General features: G+C 48.8%; 1 protein-coding gene across 1 annotated transcript in view; it reads left to right on the forward strand.

Moving 5' to 3' along the window:
* Positions 1 to 22422, forward strand: part of GNG12 (G protein subunit gamma 12) — an 84046-nt gene that overhangs the window by 35847 nt on the left and 25777 nt on the right. The window contains exon 2 of the mRNA XM_075321135.1: positions 3630 to 3681. The gene's annotated coding sequence lies outside the window, so the exon portion shown is untranslated. The remainder of the gene's footprint in view (positions 1 to 3629; positions 3682 to 22422) is intronic.

The raw sequence follows: 22422 nt of genomic DNA on the forward strand, positions 1-22422 counted from the left end.
TATATATATATATATATATATAATATAGATGTGTTTGTGTGTATGTAGAGATGTAGATGTGTGTGCGTAGAGATATAGATGTGTGTGTGTGTGCGTATGTAGCGATATAGATGTGTGTGCGTATGTAGAGATATAGATGTGTGTGCGTAGAGATATAGATGTGTGTGTGTGTGTGCGTATGTAGCGATAGATGTGTGTGCGTATGTAGAGATATAGATGTGTGTGTGTGTGCGTATGTAGCGATATAGATGTGTGTGTGCATATGTAGAGATATAGATGTGTGTGCGTAGATATAGATGTGTGTGTGTGTGCGCGAGTATGTAGAGATATAGATCTGTGTTTGTGCGTATGTAGAGATATAGATGTGTGCGTATGTAGAGATATAGATGTGTGTGTGTGTGTGTGCGTATGTAGAGATATAGATGTGTGCGCGTATGTAGAGATATAGATGTGTGTGCGTATGTAGAGATATAGATGTGTGTGCGTGTGTAGAGATTTAGATGTGTGTGTGTGTGTGCGTATGTAGAGATATAGATGTGTGTGTGTGTGTGTGCGTATGTAGAGATATAGGTGTGTGTGTGCGTATGTAGCGATATAGGTGTGTGCGTATGTAGAGATATAGATGTGTGTGCGTGTGCGCGTATGTAGAGATATAGATGTGTGTGTGTGTGCGTATGTAGAGATATAGGTGTGTGTGTGCGTATGTAGCGATATAGGTGTGTGCGTATGTAGAGATATAGATGTGTGTGCGTGTGCGCGTATGTAGAGATATAGATGTGTGTGTGCGTATGTAGCGATATAGATGTGTGTGTGCGTATGTAGAGATATAGATGTGTGTGTGCGTATGTAGAGATATAGATGTGTGTGCGTATGTAGATATAGATGTGTGTGCGTATGTAGATATAGATGTGTGTGTGTGTGCGTGAGTATGTAGAGATATAGATCTGTGTGTTTGTGCGTATGTAGAGATGTGTGTGTGTGTGTGCGTATGTAGAGATATAGATGTGTGCGCCTATGTAGAGATATAGATGTGTGTGTGTGTGTGTGTGTGTGTGTGTGTGCGTATGTAGAGATATAGATGTGTGCGTGTGCGCATATGTAGACATATATATGTCTACATACGCACACAATCTATATCTCTACATACACACACACACACACACACACACACACACACACACATCTATATCTACATACACACACACACACATCTATATCTCTACATACACACACACACACATCTATATCTCTACATACACACACACACATCTATATCTACATACGCACACACACACACACATCTATATCTCTACATACGCACGCACACACACACACAATCTATATCTCTACATACACACACACACATCTATATCGCTACATACACACACACACACATCTATATCGCTACATACACACACACACACACATCTATATCTCTACATACGCACACACATCTATATCGCTACATACACACACACACATCTATATCTCTACATACGCACACACATCTATATCGCTACATACGCACACACACACATCTATATCGCTACATACGCACACACACATCTATATCTCTACATACGCACACACACATCTATATCTCTACATACGCACATACACACATCTATATCTCTACATACACACGCACACACACATCTATATCTCTACATACGCACACACATCTATATCTCTACATACGCACACACATCTATATCTCTACATACGCACACACACATCTATATCTCTACATACACACACACACACATCTATATCTCTACATACGCACACACATCTATATCTCTACATACGCACACACATCTATATCTCTACATACGCACACACACATACATACATACACATTATTGTATCTGACTCCAGTAAAGGGTTGGCTCGGCCTCTGGTCTGGCGCTGCGGAGCGCACACAATGCTCCCTTATACCTCTGCTATCGCTCGCTTCCTCATGAATGCAAATCTTCGGTGTCGTTGTACAGTTACTTTGTGAATACAAATATATCTTTATGGAAATCTGAGTTCAAGGTGTGAAATGTGAGCAAACCTCATAAAAGAAACCTGCTCCTCTGCAGAAGTGAGCGTCATGGGTGATCTTAAAGTGAACTGTCTTTTTTGTCAAGGATTTGCACGTTTCCTATTAGATGCACATACTGTATATATGTGTGTATGTACTGAATATGGCTGTATCATTGATCTTGTCAACTTGCATTATAGCCACATGCAGCTCTGCCCCCTAGTGGAGACAGCAAACAGCTGGGATCTAGGATGTGGGGAGCCCTTAGTGGTGATATCAGCAGCTCTGCTCTTACATGAGGGGCCTCTAGTAGTGACGGCCAACAGCTGGGATCTTGTATGTGAGGGTCCCTTAGTGGTGACAGCAGGCAGCTGGTATCTTGTATGTGAGGGGGACCCCTAGTGGTGACAGCGGGTAGCTGGGATCTTGTACGTGAGGATCTCCTAGTGGGGACATCAGAAAGCTGGGGTCTTGTACGTGTGGGTCCCCTAGTGGTGACAGTGGGCAGCTGGAATTTTTGTATGTGAGGGGCTGGTCGGGGGCAGCAGGGATCTTGTATGTAGGGGAGACCCCTAGTAGTGACAGTGGGCAGCTGGGATCTTGTATATGAGGGTACCCTAGTGGTGACAGCGGGCAGCTGGGATCTTATACATGAGGTTCGCTTACTGGTGACAGCAGGCAGCTGGCATCTTTTATATAGGGAGACCCTTAGTGGTGACAGTGTGCATCTGGGATCTTATGCGTAGGGAGACCCCTAGTGGGGACAGCAGGCAGCTGGGATCTTATATGTAGGAAGACTCCTAGTGGGGACAGCAGGCAGCTGGGATCTTGTATATGAGGAGGACCCCTAGTGGGGACAGCAGGCAGCTAGGATCTTGTATGTGAGGGTCCCCTAGTGGTGACGGGCAGCTGGGATCTTATACGTAGGGAGACCCCTAGTGGTGACAGCGGGCAGCTGGGATCTTATACGTAGGGAGACCCCTAGTGGTGACAGTGGGCAGCTGGGATCTTATACGTAGGGAGACCCCTAGTGGTGACAGTGGGCAGGTGAGATCTTATACGTAGGGAGACCCCTAGTGGTGACAGCGGGCAGCTGAGATCTGGTATGTAGGGAGACCCCTAGTGGGCACAGCAGGCAGCTAGAATCTTGTATGTAGGGAGACCCCTAGTGGGGACAGCGGGCAGCTAGAATCTTGTATGTAGGGAGACCCCTAGTGGTGACAGCGCACAGCTGGGATCTTGTATGTGAGGGGCTAGTTGGGGGCAGCTGGGATCCTGAAGGTGATAGCGGTAAAACTGAAAGGATACCTTGTATTAAAGATAGGGGTCCTCTGTTCTCTTCTTTTTCTCCCCGTTTCTCCTTGTTCCTCTGTATAGAGATTTGTGGCCGGTGGGGAGCGGGGATCGGCCTCCTCCGACGCTTCAGTTGTGATATCACATTCCCTCGCGTCCCCTTGTCCTGTTGGGAGTTGTAGCCTCGGTGGAGGTTGCTGATGCCGGCACTGAGCCCTTCTCCGGCCTCACGTGCACAGTCTTCGCTCGTGTTCCTCCAGACTCCCACCCGTGCCGCCATTATTAATGTCTGTGTGTTTTTCTTCCGCAGATTTCCAGGAAGATAAGAGGCTTCAGACGGGTACGAGCTGTGCCCCTTCTAGGTGAGTCCCAGTCACCAGTTATTTGTCCTCTATTCCTTATTGCCCACACACCATGGACATGTCCTACTGACCCGGACCCCCGCTTACATCCTATGTGCTACCAGGCGCTTTTAGGAACTTTTTGGGTATTATTGGATTGCTTTTGTACAGTATTGGGCATGTTATCTGGGCAGATTTTCCACCAGGAGTGGGAGGAAGCCGGGTGTAGAGCTCAATCATGTAATTAATAGCAGATTCCTTATACATCTGTGCAGCCATACATCACCTGGACCACTAGAGGGCGGCACAGACACGTCCTTCACTATGGGGCTCATTCACACTGATTGTGATAGGTGGGATCCCTTCCATCACCTGTAATGATGTGTTCCTGCATCTGCAGCTCTTTGTGCCCCCATTTCACCATCCCTTCCTTTCCTGTGCAGCAGATGTGGGGGTGAGATGTGATCCGTGAAAATACCCAGCATCACATTTTTCCCTGGATTCATCAGTACAAAGAATAAGTGATGCCTTAAAAATCCTAAATAGCCGGCGGGGATTGTCTGATCTGTGTAATGGTTGTCAGGTTTACCCTCGGACCCCTGCCCTGTCGCCCCGGTGTCTGCCCTGCTTGGATGGTCATTAGTGGACTCTTCTACAATGGACACGCTGCCACCTGGTGGACGTTCTTGTTATTACCATTGTAGAAGGATCTAAGAAGGGAGAAGCGTCAGCCGATCCCCCTGATCTGATAAAAGTATAACATAATGCTAAAAACATTACCATATGTAAGTAATACATTGAAAGGCAATCTACTACATTTTTATTAATTTTTCTTTTTTTACATAAATTCATAACTTTCTGCTAAAAAAATAAATCATTTTTGGAATAGAGTTTGTAAAACTATTTTGCGCGTTTCCCCTTCTACAGCCCCTGTGCTGCGCGGTGTATTGCTGGCTGCAGGGCGAGCGATCAGGGAATTTCTGGCTCTTATCTGTCTTATTCTGAGCTCCTCTCAGATGATTTATGACCACATCAAAGTTGCATGTGCTGGAAATAAAGAACCTGTAAAATCCAAAAAATGCAGATTACTTAATAAATCCCAATTGCTAAAATTATTTTTAGCACCAAATACATGCATTTCATTAAAAACTATTTCCAAATTGGACTACCCCTCTAAGCCACGGCCTTGTATGCTTGGCATCATAGCTGGTTGGGATGGGTTTGGGGGGCTTTGTTAGGCACCCAGCTGCCAGGTCAGCCCATGGGTGCAATCATGTTGTGAATTTTGGTGATTGGGGCCTGTTACTCTGTTAACCATCTAGATGCTGCAGTTGATGCTGACTACAGAGCTAAACGGTTAAAGTTAAATTCGCTCCTATCCCGGCTGTTGCAGCAGAAGCTGAACCTCTGATAATAGGCGAGTCACTGCAGAATACAACCTCCACTTGTATTGAGCTATGATACTACGGCTGTAAGCCTCTGCGGGACCCCATGTCACTGCACCCATAGATTCACCCTATTTAAATCTGTATTAAGCCAATAGAAAAAAAATGATACCCATAATGTCTGCTGAAATATGCAGGGACCTGTGTTTCCCCATGCATGAGGACTTAGCAGCGGGAGTGACGGAGGAGGGAAAGTAATGGAATTCATATGTGCCATGCAGAGTCTTCGGAAAGTGGAGTGACTCCCGAACAAGTGGTGAACAAGAGGAGAGAAGAAAGGAGGAGTAGTCTGCGCCACTGGTAATGAATCAAGGAATCCGAGGATCGTATACCGGATAGGATAAAGCAGTTTATTCTCTATGCGTTTCGGAGCTTAACCAGCTTCTTCATCAGAACCACAATATTATATTAACCCCTTCACGACCTTTGACGGATCTTTCCGTCATGGAGCGTGTCACGTTAGTCCCCGCCCTCTGCTGCGGGCAGGATGCGGCGATCCGCGCACATATCAGCTGTTTTTAACAGCTGACGTGTGCCTGCATTTTACGAGTGGAATCGCATTCCACCTGTAACATTAACCCCTTACATCTCGCTGCCAAAGTCTGGCAGTGAGATGTATATACGCGCGGTCATGATTTTTACTTACCGCCGCCCCCACCGGAAGTCACGTGAGTGATCATGTGACTTTCGGTGGTTGCCATGGTAGCACAGGGTTATGTGATAACGCCTGCAGCTATGACGAGTCACTTTCGTTTTCACTTGGCCCGGAGGCCAGTGAAGCAGGAAGTGACCGTATCTGCTGTTTACAGCTGTGTAGTGCACTATACAGTGCATGAGCCGTCACCATACAATCCTTGAGATGCTTTTGGGTGCGTTGGATTTTGAGGGAGAACTATGTTCTGATGACTAATGGATGGGATATATGTGAATTGACTTCTATTAGGGAGGGTGATAGGCTGCCCTAAAAAGATGTGTTTTTAGGGAGCGTCAGAAGCTGAATAAGTTGTGAATTGTCCTAGTTTCTTGGGGAAGAGCGTTCCAGAGAACTGGGGCAGCTCGGGAGAAGTCTTGGAGCCGGGAGTGGGAGGTTCGGATTAGTGGGGATATTAGTCGAAAGTAGTTTGTGGAGCGTAGAGAACGTGTAGGGTGATAGACAGAGATGAGGCTGGAGATGTAGGGGACGCCGCACTGTGGAGAGAACGTGTAGGGTGATAGACAGAGATGAGGCTGGAGATGTAGGTGGGCGCCGCACTGTGGAGAGGACGGGTAGAGCTAGACAGAGATGAGGGTGGAGATGTAGGGGGGTGCCGCACTGTGGAGAGGACGGGTAGTGATAGACAGAGATGAGGCTGGATATGTAGGGGACGCCGCACTGTGGAGAGGACGGGTAGAGATAGACAGAGATGAGGCTGGATATGTAGGGGACGCCGCACTGTGGAGAGGACGGGTAGAGGTAGACAGAGATGAGGCTGGAGATGTAGGGGACGCCGCACTGTGGAGAGGACGGGTAGTGATAGACAGAGAGGAGGCTGGAGATGTAGGGGGGCTGCACTGTGGAGAGGACGGGTAGAGTGATAGACAGAGATGAGGCTGGAGATGTAGGGGACGCCGCACTGTGGAGAGGACGGGTAGTGATAGACAGAGATGAGGCTGGAGATGTAGGGGACGCCGCACTGTGGAGAGGACGGGTAGTGATAGACAGAGAGGAGGGTGGAGATGTAGGGGGGCTGCACTGTGGAGAGGACGGGTAGAGATGTAGGGGACGCCGCACTGTGGAGAGGACGGGTAGAGATAGACAGAGATGAGGCTGGAGATGTAGGGGGGCCGCACTGTGGAGAGGACGGGTAGAGTGATAGACAGAGAGGAGGCTGGAGATGTAGGGGACGCCGCACTGTGGAGAGGACGGGTAGTGATAGACAGAGAGGAGGGTGGAGATGTAGGGGGGCTGCACTGTGGAGAGGACGGGTAGAGATAGAAAGAGATGAGGCTGGAGATGTAGGGGACGCCGCACTGTGGAGAGGACGGGTAGAGATAGACAGAGATGAGGCTGGAGATGTAGGGGGGCCGCACTGTGGAGAGGACGGGTAGAGTGATAGACAGAGAGGAGGCTGGAGATGTAGGGGACGCCGCACTGTGGAGAGGACGGGTAGTGATAGACAGAGATGAGGCTGGAGATGTAGGGGACGCCGCACTGTGGAGAGGACGGGTAGTGATAGACAGAGATGAGGCTGGAGATGTAGGGGACGCCGCACTGTGGAGAGGACGGGTAGTGATAGACAGAGAGGAGGGTGGAGATGTAGGGGGGTGCCGCACTGTGGAGAGGACGGGTAGTGCTAGACAGAGAGGAGGCTGGAGATGTAGGGGACGCCGCACTGTTGAGAGATCTGAGGGTGAGAACAATCAATTTGAATTTGATCCTGTGATATATGGGCAGCCAGTGCAATGACTGGCACAGCGCAGAGGCATCCGAGTAACAATCAGCCAGATAGGTGACCCTAACTGCAGCATTAAGGATGGACTGTAGAGGAGAGAGTCTCGTGAAGGGATTAGGACGGTAAGATCCAAAATAGAAGTCCTGGATCAAATAGGGATTCCCGTCGGTGAGTGGGGGCGTCATATTCTCCATTGTTAGGTAGAGATACCTTTAGGGCCTATTAGGGCTCATTTCCCTCTTATCCCTGTTACAAAATCACGGATGAATCCATTTAATGCATATGATTTTAGTATTATCCCACACTTACCTTTTCTTATAGGATGTTGTTGGTTGGCTATCTGAATTTTTAATATATCTATTTAAACGTTTCATCTAATGTACATTTAATTCCACACGTTCCCATGTTTTGCACTCGGGTGTGATTGTGGATTTTTGCAGATCCCATCCACCTGCACTGTACTGTGATTGGTCCGTCCCTTTCCCATTGCTGCCTTCTCCTGTGGTGTTTTGCACATACTGTATGTACTGTATATTACTGTATGCACAAAATATACTTTTTGAGCAGTTTAACTCCTCGTCTTCTCTTTTTCGATGTTACTTAAGCAGTTGCCCTCTACACAACTTTCCCCTACTTTTGTCTATCCAGTGGGTTGTGTTTTAATTTTCTAATCTTCTTACGAATTTAATGCTAATATTTATTAGTGTCCTTTTTTATGTCCTAACACTTTCTTTTAATGTTTTGGGGTTTTTTTTGTTTTTTTTTGTTTTTTTTTTTTAAATTGTAAACTATTTGGGTATTTATATCGAAAAGATCATATCCTCATATGTAACGGGTGTAATAATAATATTGGCAAATACCTCCACTTAGAAATGTAGTATTGTTCTCCTGATCTCTCTTACTTCATGTGCAGGGCATTGCAGCTTGGGTATCCATGGTTATAACCATGAGTTACTGTCACTGAGTGGTTGTAACCAGGGATACTTATGTGCAATGCCCTGCACATGAGGTAAGAGACATCAGGAGAATTATACTACATTTCTAATGGAAGTTCTTTGCTAATATTCTTATGACACTTACTAAATATGGGGAGATGTGAATACCCCTCTGTTTTTAGCAGGTTTTATCTAATATTGTGGTCCTGATGAAGCTGGTTAAGCTTTGAAACATGTAGAGAATAAACAGCTTTAGGCTATGTGCGCACTGAGCGTTTTTGCACATTTTTCGGGTGCGTTTTTGTGCTCAAAACTGCATGAATTTGCTCCTCCAGCAAAGTCTATGACTTTATTTTTGCTGTCTGCTCACAGCTCTTCTTCTTTTTCTTTTTCTTTTTCTTTTTCTTTTTCTTGCGTTTTTCCAATGCATTGCATGGGTGAAACGCAGCCAAAAACGCACCGAAACGCGATAAATGCATGCATTTTTTTGCCGTGGGTGCGTTTTTGTGCGGCCAAGAAACGCAGAGCCAAAAAAACGCTGTGTGCACACGTAGCCTTATCCTATGTGGTATACGATCCTCAGATTCCTTGATTCGTTACCGGCAGTGCACACTACTACTCCTATCCTCCCGCTACTTGTTCCCCTGATCCGAGGGTGCTGTAGTAACTGTCCTACCCTGAGTCCACCCCCCATAGGTGAGCAATGCCCCCGCTCCTCACCTTCCTTTTTATCTCTGCTTGGCCTCTCCTGCTTTTTCTAGTTGCCCCAATAATTGGTGTAATGGACCCCGTGAATATGGGGCGTTGCGGTGACATGGACCGCTTTATGCTGCCATTACAATGAGGCGTGATGTGTGGCGGTATTGTGCATTATGACATGCAAGTCACAATGATTCAGAACCTCTAAGCGTCTTGTGATTTCCTAGTCGCGGCGCCCTGGAGCTTCCATCCGTCTGTATCTCTCTGCGATCTTACACTGATCTTTGGCTACACAACCTGAGTCTTAGGAAAATTTGCTGTAAACCCTTAGCCTAGGCCTAATCTGTAATGCTGGCACTTGTAGTCCCTCAATGGGAGAATATGTCAGCAATAGATGAACTACCCCCCCCCCTCCTCCCCTCCGAGGTTTTGCTGCCTTCAGTCTGAATCTACAATATGCACGTTCCAATAAGACTCGGGAAATCCAGTGCCTATGTGACTGGTTCTGTACGTGTGACCATCACAGCATCACTGCTCTATACACTGTAATATCTTCCCACATTTGCAGGTAATTACCGGCCTCCAGGTAAATCCCGTCTAGACCGTACCTCAGCGGCGGCGATTAGGGGAGATGATGGGTCTGTAATGACCTCCAATAACACAGGTGGTGGAAGTTTCCTTTGTTTTTCCAGCACTGCAGCGCCCCCTGCAGGAAGGTTATATCATGTAAACAGGACACCGCTGCATTCTGTGTATCGTCCACTAGGTGGAGACATTGTCCTGTTCTTTGCTTTTGTGGCTGCAAAGGTTTTGCAATAACCGGTTGTCATGGCGTTTTCTGAACTTTGAAATCCGGTAATTGGTCACATGACCTGATGACGCTTTTTCTGAGTTTTATAAACAAACAATACCAATATACACGAAGAGTCTCGTGCCATAATTAGCATATGGAGGAAGCCATATACAGAATATAGATAGAACCCTGAAGAAAAAATCTGTACGAAGACTTTGTAGTTGAAAATAGAGCCAAATTTTATTCAGTACAAAAGACAACAATCAAAGTGATAAAAAACTTTTTCATAGAGACAGATGGTGATAATTACCAGATGGTACCCATATACCAACCTGGCACACATTGCATGTAAAAACCAGTCAAAGAGCAAAAAACTACCACAAACAGATCAAACAAAGGGGGAGTCACTTAGCATAAGGTTGTAACACCCAATGTCTGGAGTTGGATACTAAACTAGGTTCAATAGGTACGACTACAACCACTAGCACTATGCTTTAAATGTCCACTATTCATAACCACCTACAATATAACCACCGCTGAGTGCAAAGGGCTATCCATGTGGTGAGTGGTCATTCTAAGGGAACCCCAAGCTAACCACTGGGGCTATAGATGAAAGTGGAAAAAGTACCATACAAGAACAAAGTGATACGTACCAAACACATGGACAACCATGTGCTAAGTGGATAAAAAGCAACTACTGACTGCTAAACAGTACCCGGTGCCGGTAATACTAAACAGACCAGCTACAAATGTACGAACGTGTCTCACTAGTGGCACAGGGTAACAAAACACACAGCAATATCGTACCTGAGGTATGGTATATGGGAGAGGAGCCCCGACCTATAGGTTTCGTGAGTCTTCTTCCGGGAAGAAGACTCACGAAACCTATAGGTCGGGGCTCCTCTCCCATATACCATACCTCAGGTACGATATTGCTGTGTGTTTTGTTACCCTGTGCCACTAGTGAGACACGTTCGTACATTTGTAGCTGGTCTGTTTAGTATTACCGGCACCGGGTACTGTTTAGCAGTCAGTAGTTGCTTTTTATCCACTTAGCACATGGTTGTCCATGTGTTTGGTACGTATCACTTTGTTCTTGTATGGTACTTTTTCCACTTTCATCTATAGCCCCAGTGGTTAGCTTGGGGTTCCCTTAGAATGACCACTCACCACATGGATAGCCCTTTGCACTCAGCGGTGGTTATATTGTAGGTGGTTATGAATAGTGGACATTTAAAGCATAGTGCTAGTGGTTGTAGTCGTACCTATTGAACCTAGTTTAGTATCCAACTCCAGACATTGGGTGTTACAACCTTATGCTAAGTGACTCCCCCTTTGTTTGATCTGTTTGGGGTAGTTTTTTGCTCTTTGACTGGTTTTTACATGCAATGTGTGCCAGGTTGGTATATGGGTACCATCTGGTAATTATCACCATCTGTCTCTATGAAAAAGTTTTTTATCACTTTGATTGTTGTCTTTTGTACTGAATAAAATTTGGCTCTATTTTCAACTACAAAGTCTTCGTACAGATTTTTTCTTCAGGGTTCTTTTTCTGAGTTTTGCAGATTTGTTAACTGGAAATCGTCAAGTCGATCCTCTCAGTTTGGTCTCGATGTTTTACACCTTTCTGAAGTATTCCATAGAAATCCTCCAGTAATTCTTGCAATGTGTATCCTCAGGAGAGGTTCTGAATTTGCAGATTTTCTATTCACTGTGGCAGAGATCTGGTTATTGGTCAAGAATTGAGACAATGGATGTTTTGCCTTGAAGCGTCCACGTTCCTGATCTGTAGGAATATTGTGCGCCCTGTATGCGGAGTCCGGGGCGATGGCCACAGCCGCTCACTACCGCCATACTGGGCCAGCGATGGGTTGGGACCCCCATGACCACCATGTCGGGGCTGTAATGTTTTCGCCAGCAGGCCTTGTGTTTGTTTTAACGGACGTGTGAAATTCTACAACTCCTCTGTTAGTTTTTCCTCTCCACAAACTCAGATGTTTTACATGTTTGCAAGTTACAAGACTTCAGTCCCTGCGTTCTGGGGTTATCACCCTTCCAAGAAGTAGAGACTTTGCTGATCTTTATAGATGGAACTTGTCGCATACTGCTGCTCAATACAAGCAATTTTGCCATCTACTTATTAAAATTTGCAGCCATTTTTGAGTTAATACTTTTTGTTTATGGCTTGTTGCCTTGGTGACCGACCACTGCTGTCAGGTAGCACAACATGTGCTTTGATTAACAAGCTCAATTCTTTGGAGCTTGTAACCCCTGCGTTGAAGCTGGCCACGAGCACGTTTACCGCCTAATCCCAGCCTGCTTCAGCATAGCGCTTACAAGCTACACAGCAGCGGTGGTCGGTCTCTTAGGCAACCAGCTGTAAACAAAAGTGTTAACAACATCTCAAGAACGGCTGCAAATTTTACTAAGCAGTAAATTGCAAAATTGCTTGTGGTGTGTTTTTTTTTTTTGTTTTTTTTTACAGACCCCATCTATAAAGATGGGAGTAACCCTTTAAAGGGGGTTTTACAAGAAATCCGATTTGTTTTCAGCTTGTTGTCAGTGAATGGAAGCTTTCAACCCATGCAACTGTAGCAAACATCCAGCTGTTTTGTGGATCGAGTCTAGATTGCAGATTGGAGGGGGACTATATATTCTGATAATATTGGGCCTGCGGTGCATGCATTGTTTTTTTTTTTCCGGCGCCAGTAACAGCCGGTGAACCGCTGCCGCCCCCTGTCTGCCCTGTGTTGTGGTCTGAGCACCACTATACAGGCAAACCACGCTGTGACCCTTTTATTTTTTCAGGATCAGGGGAAGACCCTGCACCGATTTATAAAGTAATGTAAAAAACCAGCCATATATACCGTCATTTTATGAAGTAGGAGTGCCCCTTTTAAATCCTAAACTTTGAAGACGTTCTGGTCGTTGGAAGGAACAAAAACAAATCTGAAGGATTGACTGTGTCTTTAGGGGGCTTTAAGACTTGATAACCCTGAGGCTCTGATCAACTAAAGCTGAGGGTTTGTCACACTTGTGAGACGTGTGGCACTGATCCCCCTAAAGCTGAGGGTTACACTTGTGATATATGTGGCGCTGATCCCCCTAAAGCTGAAGGTTTGTTACACTTGTGAGACGTGTGGCACTGATCCCCCCCCTAAAGCTGAGGGTTACACTTGTGATATGTGACGCTGATCCACTAAAGCTGAGGGTTTGTTACACTTGTGAGACAGGTGGCGCTGATCCCCCTAAAGCTGAAGGTTTGTTACACTTGTGGGACGTGTGGCGCTGATCCCCCTAAAGCTGAGGGTTTGTTACACTTGTGAGACAGGTGGCGCTGATCCCCCTAAAGCTGAGGGTTTGTTACACTTGTGGGACGTGTGGCGCTGATCCCCCTAAAGCTGAGGGTTTGTTACACTTGTGGGACGTGTGGCGCTGATCCCCCTAAAGCTGAGGGTTTGTTACACTTGTGGGACGTGTGGCGCTGATCCCCTAAAGCTGAGGGTTTGTTACACTTGTGGGACGTGTGGCGCTGATCCGTACGGGTGCAGGGTTCCCCCGTTTGGCACAGATCTGGGGCTGAGTGTCCGCCTGGTAATGAGCGGAGTGTGCGGCGAGGTTCAGGTCGTCTGCTGCTCGGGTAACGTGACACCGGCATGATGCAATGTAGGTCACGGCGAGGAAAGCTTCACACCTCTCGTCAGCCGGTAAACCTCGCGCCGGGGTTGTTGGACTTTGCTCCGTGCATGTAGAGTCCTGGATGGCGGCGCAGAGCGGCGCGGGCACAGGCTGAACCCATGTCGCCTACTCCGCAGGGCACGTGCTGAGGAGTCATTGTGGCACGAGGCGGAGGAGGCTGCATTCCTCCGCTCACATCCTGCAGTCACTTCTCAGGAGTTCCACTTTAGGTGTTGTGCATGTCATATACATGACTGTCTGGGGTACGGTGCCCGTAGTGATGCCAGTCTCCAGGAGCCCCCCTTATTAAGGCCCCTTTTCATCCGTGTATTTATGGGACCGTTCCCAATGATCTGAGTCCGCTCTCACATTCTTCCACTCCGCAGATTATCCCAAAAGGCAACTGTGGCATTAGTGGTCCCCCGGCCAACAGATGCCAGAAATGTCTGATAATTCACCCCCCACCTCTCAGATTCGGGGGTCCCCTGGATCTTGTTTTACCAGCCCACATAGAGAGGGGCTAAATGGGGAGCTCTTCATTGAGGTTTCTGCATTCAAGTCGGACATCTGCGCCCCTAACTCCTCATATGTATATTTAACGCCAACTGTTTTGCCATCCGTGTGGTTGGCCAGGGTACCCCTTTAAGCTTGTAAGAGGGATAGAGCATGCAGGCTCCATAGGTGCCTATATATTCGCCAGTCTGGATTTTGGCAGAGCTGGCCAACCATCTAATGTGTATGGGGGGTCCTGCCCCTCCTCTCCCCCTCCCACGCTCTGATAGGCAAGGTAAATTGGGAATGGTAACATTCAGTGGGCTCAGTCCTTTGCAAGAGCCTATAGGCCTAAGTACATGGGCTGATATTGGCCGAGGTTTCTAAGCATTTGTTCCCGATCATCAGCTCGTGTAAAGGAGCCAGCAAACGACAAAACTCTCGTTACAGGGACGACTGCAGCTGCTATGTTGTATTTCACAGCAAATATTAGTGTGAACCCAGAATGTCCCGATGAGCAGAAATGATCTGTACATGGACAGAACGAGAACTAGTGATGAGCGGGCACTACCATGCTCTGGTGCTCAGTACTCGTAACTAGTGATGAGCGGGCACTACCATGCTCGGGTGCTCAGTGCTTGTAACTAGTGATGAGCGGGCACTACCATGCTCGGGTGCTCAGTGCTTGTAACTAGTGATGAGCGAGCACTACCGTGCTCAGTGCTTGTAACTAGTGATGAGCGGGCACTACCATGCTCAGGTGCTCAGTGCTTGTAACTAGTGATGAGCGGGCACTACCATGCTCGGGTGCTCAGTACTTGTAACTAGTGATGAGCGGGCACTACCATGCTCGGGTGCTCAGTACTCATATCAGTTGATGCTCGAATGGGCACGACTCGAGTACCTGAATATAATGGATGTCAATAGGCAACTCAAGCATTTTTCCTGGTGCTTGGGTTCCCTCTTGACTTCGATTATACTCTGTATGTGAGTTGCGCCTACCAAAGCATGGTAGTGGCCGCTCATCACTAGTTGCGAGTACTGAGCACCCGAGTATGGTAGTGCCCGCTCATTACTAGTTACGAGTACTGAGCACCCGAGCATGGTAGTGCCCGCTCATCACTAGTTACGAGTACTGAGCACCCGAGCATGGTAGTGCCTTCTCATCACTAGTTACGAGTACAGAGCACCCGAGCATGGTAGTGCCCGCTGATTACTAGTTACGAGGACAGAGCACCCGAGCATGGTAGTGCCCGCTCATTACTAGTTACGAATACTGAGCACCCGAGCATGGTAGTGCCCGCTGATTACTAGTTACGAGTACAGAGCACCCGAGCATGGTAGTGCTCACTCATCACTAGTTACAAGTACCGAGCACCCGAGCATGGTAGTGCCCGCTGATTACTAGTTACGAGTACAGAGCACCCGAGCATGGTAGTGCCCGCTTATTACTAGTTACGAGTACTGAGCACCCGAGCATGGTAGTGCCTGCTCATTACTAGTTACGAGTACTGAGCACCCTAGCATGGTAGTGCCCGCTCATTACTAGTTACAAGTACCGAGCACCCGAGCATGGTAGTGCCCGCTGATTACTAGTTACGAGTACAGAGCACCCGAGCATGGTAGTGCCCGCTTATTACTAGTTACGAGTACTGAGCACCCGAGCATGGTAGTGCCTGCTCATTACGTGTTACGAGTACTGAGCACCCGAGCATGGTAGTGCCCGCTCATCACAAACAAAAACATAGTGTTCCTTTTAGGATTGTGTATGAAGGTTACCCCCTAATATCACATATGCAATGTAGAGATGATTATGGTTGTGCCAGCCCGGAGCGGCTGCCATAGCAGGACAAGACATAGCAGGTGAGCGCAACTCGTCGGCTGCAACAGTCGCGTTCTGCTCCTCTACCCATAATATAGTGCCCTCTTTGATGCTGTCCTGACACTGTGCCGGTGACCTGCTGGCTGTGAGCTGCGCGGTGCCAACTCTGCTAATTAACATTCAGCTATTTAAATTGAGGTTTACAGATGAAATGTTCCAGATTCTTTTGATACCAGTCACTGCACGTGCCACGGATCATCCGGCCTCATCACACTCATCACATGCAGTGCCAGAGGACGACGGCTGCAGAACTACAACTCCTAGTATGTGCGGCTTATCATCCGGCCTCATCACCTGGCAAGCTGGAGGAGAACTGCTGCAGAACTACAACTCCCAGCATGTGCGGCTTATCATCCAGCCACATCATGTTGTGTCAGAGGACAAATCCTGCAGAACTACAACTCCCAGGCAGAAGGTTGTACTTAGTTTGGTGGGGACTATTGGGCCTCCTGGAGCCAGTTCGTTCCTTGGCAGATTGACAAGTGGCAGCGCGATCACAGCATGTGTTAATATTGCGTGCGGTTGGCAGGGCGTGCCCGCACTCAGGTGTGGGGTAAACATTGCTGCCAATCACATGCCACAAACAAGCCCTGTGCAATGTCCTGTAACCTAATCCTCTCCCCATGACGCTGACACTTATATATAAAAAAAAAAAAAAAAACAGGGAAATTCTTCATTTTTTTTTGCTTTGTGACCTCTACCTGGATAATAACCACAAATTGTGACTCCCTCAGTGATCTGTGTACAGCGCTGCAGAGTGTGATGGCGCTATACTGGAGGAATAGGTGATGGCCTCAGTCCTCCAGCCATAATGATATTGACTGAGCTTTGCACATATGGGATATAGCTAATAAATGAATGTGACATCTCCCCGGGGTCCTCTGTGGTTCCTCCTGTCGGAGGTGGTGCCGTGTTGTAGCTCGTGCACAGGTCTCAGTGGTGAGCTATGTCAGGCATGCTGTCACTCCGAGTCCTGAGACCAAAGTCCTGGAAATCTGGGAAAGTACCAGGAGTCCTCTGTGCTCAGATCAGCGATCTGCTGCTGCAATAGTCAGAAATCAGTCAGCGATGACCTGAAACCTGCTGAAACGTCTCCCCAACCTGCCCCCCACGTCTGCTCCTCACATGTAGGACACACATGCACAGGTGGCGATAAGAGCCTGAGAGACGGCATATCGAGACCTGCCACCTCCGTGAGGCACTGAATGTGCAGACCTCTGTAGTATGGTGTCCTAGAGAGCATGCAATGATGATATTGTATATGCAGGGATCCATCATGCAGCTATAATAAACTGTGGTGCCATATCTAACATCCGCAGCCATGTGCAAGGGGCTCCAGGGAGTGGCCATACTCCGTGAGTATAGGTCTCCAATACTTGTTCGACTGCCCTCTATTCTTCCTCTCACACTACCAGGCTCCTCTTCTCCTTTTCCATCAGGACGCTCTTCTTTCCCTGCTCGCTGGGCTGCTCCTCTTCGCCGTCTTCTTTCCCTGCTCGCCGGGCTGCTCCTCTTTGTTGCCTTCTTTCCCTGCTCGCCGGGCTGCTCCTCTTCGCCGCCTTCTTTCCCTGCTCGCCGGGCTGCTCCTCTTCGCCGTCTTCTTTCCCTGCTCGCCGGGCTGCTCCTCTTTGTTGCCTTCTTTCCCTGCTCGCCGGGCTGCTCCTCTTCGCCGTCTTCTTTCTCTGCTCGCCGGGCTGCTCCTCTTTGACGTCTTCTTTCCCTGCTCCTCTTTGACGTCTTCTTTCCCTGCTCGCCCGGCTGCTCCTCTTTGACGTCTTCTTTCCCTGCTCGCCCGGCTGCTCCTCTTTGCCATCTTCTTTCCCTGCTCGCCGGGCTGCTTCTCTTTGCCATCTTCTTTCCCTGCTCGCCGGGCTGCTCCTCTTCGCCGTCTTCTTTCTCTGCTCGCCGGGCTGCTCCTCTTTGACGTCTTCTTTCCCTGCTCGCCGGGCTGCTCCTCTTTGCCATCTTCTTTCCCTGCTCGCCGGGCTGCTTCTCTTTGCCATCTTCTTTCCCTGCTCGCCGGGCTGCTCCTCTTCGCCGTCTTCTTTCTCTGCTCGCCGGGCTGCTCCTCTTTGACGTCTTCTTTCCCTGCTCGCCGGGCTGCTCCTCTTTGCCATCTTCTTTCCCTGCTCGCCGGGCTGCTCCTCTTTGCCATCTTCTTTCCCTGCTCGCCGGGCTGCTTCTCTTTGCTGTCTTCTTTCCCTGCTCGCCGGGCTGCTCCTCTTCGCCGTCTTCTTTCCCTGCTCGCCGGGCTGCTCCTCTTCGCCGTCTTCTTTCCCTGCTCGCCGGGCTGCTCCTCTTCGCCGTCTTCTTTCTCTGCTCGCCGGGCTGCTCCTCTTTGACGTCTTCTTTCCCTGCTCGCCGGGCTGCTCCTCTTTGCCATCTTCTTTCCCTGCTCGCCGGGCTGCTCCTCTTTGCCGCCTTCTTTCCCTGCTCGCCGGGCTGCTCCTCTTTGCCGCCTTCTTTCCCTGCTCGCCGGGCTGCTCCTCTTCGCCGTCTTCTTTCCCTGCTCGCTGGGCTGCTCCTCTTTGTTGCCTTCTTTCCCTGCTCGCCGGACTGCTCCTCTTTGACGTCTTCTTTCCCTGCTCCTCTTTGACGTCTTCTTTCCCTGCTCGCCGGGCTGCTCCTCTTTGCCATCTTCTTACCCTGCTCGCCGGGCTGCTTCTCTTTGCTGTCTTCTTTCCCTGCTCGCCCGGCTGCTCCTCTTTGCCATCTTCTTTCCCTGCTCGCCGGGCTGCTCCTCTTTGCCATCTTCTTTCCCTGCTCGCCGGGCTGCTTCTCTTTGCTGTCTTCTTTCCCTGCTCGCCCGGCTGCTCCTCTTTGCCATCTTCTTTCCCTGCTCGCCCGGCTGCTCCTCTTTGCCATCTTCTTTCCCTGCTCGCCCGGCTGCTCCTCTTTGCCATCTTCTTTCCTTGCTCGCCGGGCTGCTTCTCTTTGCTGTCTTCTTTCCCTGCTCGCCGGGCTGCTTCTCTTTGCTGTCTTCTTTCCTTGCTCGCCGGGCTGCTTCTCTTTGCTGTCTTCTTTCCCTGCTCGCCGGGCTGCTTCTCTTTGCTGTCTTCTTTCCCTGCTCGCCGGGCTGCTTCTCTTTGCCGTCTTCTTTCCCTGCTCGCCGGGCTGCTTCTCTTTGCCGTCTTCTTTCCCTGCTCGCCGGGCTGCTCCTCTTTGCCGTCTTCTTTCCCTGCTCGCCGGGCTGCTTCTCTTTGCCGTCTTCTTTCCCTGCTCGCCGGGCTGCTTCTCTTTGCCGTCTTCTTTCCCTGCTCGCCGGGCTGCTCCTCTTTGCCGTCTTCTTTCCTTGCGCGCCTGGCTGCTCCTCTTTGCCGTCTTCTTTCCTTGCGCGCCTGGCTGCTTCTCTTTGCTGTCTTCTTTCCCTGCTCGCCCGGCTGCTCCTCTTTGCCATCTTCTTTCCTTGCTCGCCTGGCTGCTCCTCTTTGCCGTCTTCTTTCCCTGCTCGCCGGGCTGCTTCTTTTTGCCGTCTTCTTTCCCTGCTCGCCGGGCTGCTCCTCTTTGCTGTCTTCTTTCCCTGCTCCTCTTCTCCTTTTCCCACTTGTGTTATTCCTTGATAATAAAGTTTCAGGTATGATGAAGTCTAACAAAAGATTTTGGTTTTGAGTCCACATCCTCCTATGTAAATTAGGTGATCCCTCTCAGAATCGGTGCATTCACCGGACATTCGTCTGAGTATCGGGCACTTTTAGGGAACTGACTTCTTATAACCAGACGTTACTTAATGTTGAGGTGCAGTACCAGACCCAGCCTGTGGGTAGGAGTGGCGCTGCTTACATCCCGTTTAATAAGGACCTGGTGATGGAGCTGTTGCGTTCTGTGGTGCATCGATCCCTCGCCTGCAGTTGTCAGTGGTGATTGCGCTCTCTCAGTTCTGCGTGCTGCTGCTGCGCGCTCTCGTTTGTGGCGTTCAGCGCTGTGTGTATATAAAGGATAAACACGTCTTCTGCTCTGACGTCCTTGGATCCGGCCCCGCTCTTGAAAAACGCTCTGACATGAAGAAATCCACGGTTTTGGCTTTTCACACGCCCCCAGCACAGGAACTGTGGGAAAGGAGCGCTGCCCGGGAAATGTACGAACCTGGGAGCGTGCGGAGCGTGCAGCGCCGGTGACCTCCGTCTGTGATATATGCGGGCGATCTCCCGCTGACGCAGTCGCGCTCCGTATGAGGTGAGCGGGCTCTGTGCTCAGGGTCAGATGTTGGTCAGTGACCGAGGGTCGGGGGAGCCATCGTCCTCCGGAGTACAAGACCAATGCTGATGGGTTTAATCTAATATCGAATTGCATTTTATTTTTTTCTGCATTTTCAGCGTTTTGCGGCCTTTCATCTGATGTCAGTCGCCCTTTGCACGTGCTGATCGCCCATTTAAAGGCGCAGTAGAGATAAAGTCGCCAATTTGTGAAAATGCCGCAGTGCGATCATCGGTCCTGATCACTCAATATCCATTTATTTGGAGAGTTTTGCCCCTGGAAATGATGGTAGAGTGCAGGCAGTGCTACATTCTCAGTCGTCATCCTGGTTGTGCACAAACTGGAATGGCTGATAACAGGGGACAATAGATGCACTGCAAATGTAAGAGTTTTCTTAGCAATTAAGAGCTTCTAAAATTATCGGATGCAGGTAAAATAAGTATGAAAAGCCCATCCTGCAGGGCGGCGCCGGAGAGCAGACATGGCGCCTATAGGATGGCTCTAGGTGCATCACCCTGAGTAGGAGGATAAGGGCTTCACTTTTTGGGGACGGGGCACGCTGAGCTGTGTTTTGTAGTGTTGGAGCTGTGTTTGCTGTTAGGCAGGAGGGGTGACGACCGGTCCCTTTATTTTCGGGTGGGCCGCTCCAGACTAAGGGTATAGCCTGACATCTGTTTGCATAGCTGCAGCGCCTCCTCGCAGGTGATGCTCTCTGGAGGTGCTGCGCCCTGCTGACCCCTGCTGACCTTTGCTCTCTTATTAACCTCTTCATTGCCAGCCTCCTCGTAGCCCCCCAATATGACCCACAATTCTGCTTTGGGACCATCGTCTGCTTCCGGGTGCAGATTCCTTGGTGCATTTTCTGCCTTGTACTTTGTGGCAATCTGTGGGACCCCCAAACGATGTCAGACTACAGGGGTCTCCTTGGAGTAAATGATCTGACCCTGCTCCCCCCCATTCTCCTGATCCCTCCACTCCTTCAGACATTTGTCGCTGATTTCTGATATAGGGGTTTCACCATCCTGAGACATTGTATAATGTTGGGGTCCCTGGGATTGCTCCAGTCTGTGCCCCCCGGGTGTACACAGCTCTGCGCTGCCGCCCGGCCCCACCGCTTCCCACAGTCATGTCAGCTGGATTACACAAGATTTACCTTGGGAATTGAGGAAAACCTTCCCCCGCCCCCCCCCCCCCCACGCTGATTGTCTGGCCGCCCCTGGTTTATGGTCTTCTCTGGACATCTGAGGACTATATTTAGCAGGAGGATAATTGAGGCTTTCACATTCCATAGGAAAGTCCTGGCCGTCCGGGGTCTTATCGGGAAAGCTCACTGACAACTGTGCATCCGTCCACACAATGCCTACCCTCAGGGCCGGCTCCAGGTTTTTGTGGGCCCCGGGCGGAAGAGTCCCAGTGGGCCCCATCCACACGCAGACACACATACGTACACATACATATACATATTTAACGCAAACTCACAAAAATACATATAGAACTGACACATCTATACAGTCATATACACTGACATACATAGATACACATCATACATGCATACAGACAAACACACACAGCTCTGCTGGATACATACATACAGACACAGCGCTGCTACATACATACACACATAGCTCTGCTACATACACACATAGCTCTGCTACATACACACATAGCTCTGCTACATACACACATAGCTCTGCTACATACACACATAGCTCTGCTACATACACACATAGCTCTGCTATATACATACACACATAGCTCTGCCACATACATACACACATAGCTCTGCTATATACATACACACCTAGCTCTGCTATATACATACACACCTAGCTCTGCTATATACATACACACATAGCTCTGCTATATACATACACACATAGCTCTGCTATATACATACACACATAGCTCTGCTATATACATACACACATAGCTCTGCTACATACACACATAGCTCTGCTACATACACACATAGCTCTGCTATATACATACACACATAGCTCTGCCACATACATACACACATAGCTCTGCTATATACATACACACCTAGCTCTGCTATATACATACACACCTAGCTCTGCTATATACATACACACATAGCTCTGCTATATACATACACACATAGCTCTGCCACATACATACACACATAGCTCTGCTATATACATACACACCTAGCTCTGCTATATACATACACACACATAGCTCTGCTATATAC

The sequence above is a fragment of the Anomaloglossus baeobatrachus genome, chromosome 8 (genome assembly GCF_048569485.1).
Source record: "Anomaloglossus baeobatrachus isolate aAnoBae1 chromosome 8, aAnoBae1.hap1, whole genome shotgun sequence".
Lineage (NCBI taxonomy): Eukaryota > Metazoa > Chordata > Amphibia > Anura > Aromobatidae > Anomaloglossus > Anomaloglossus baeobatrachus.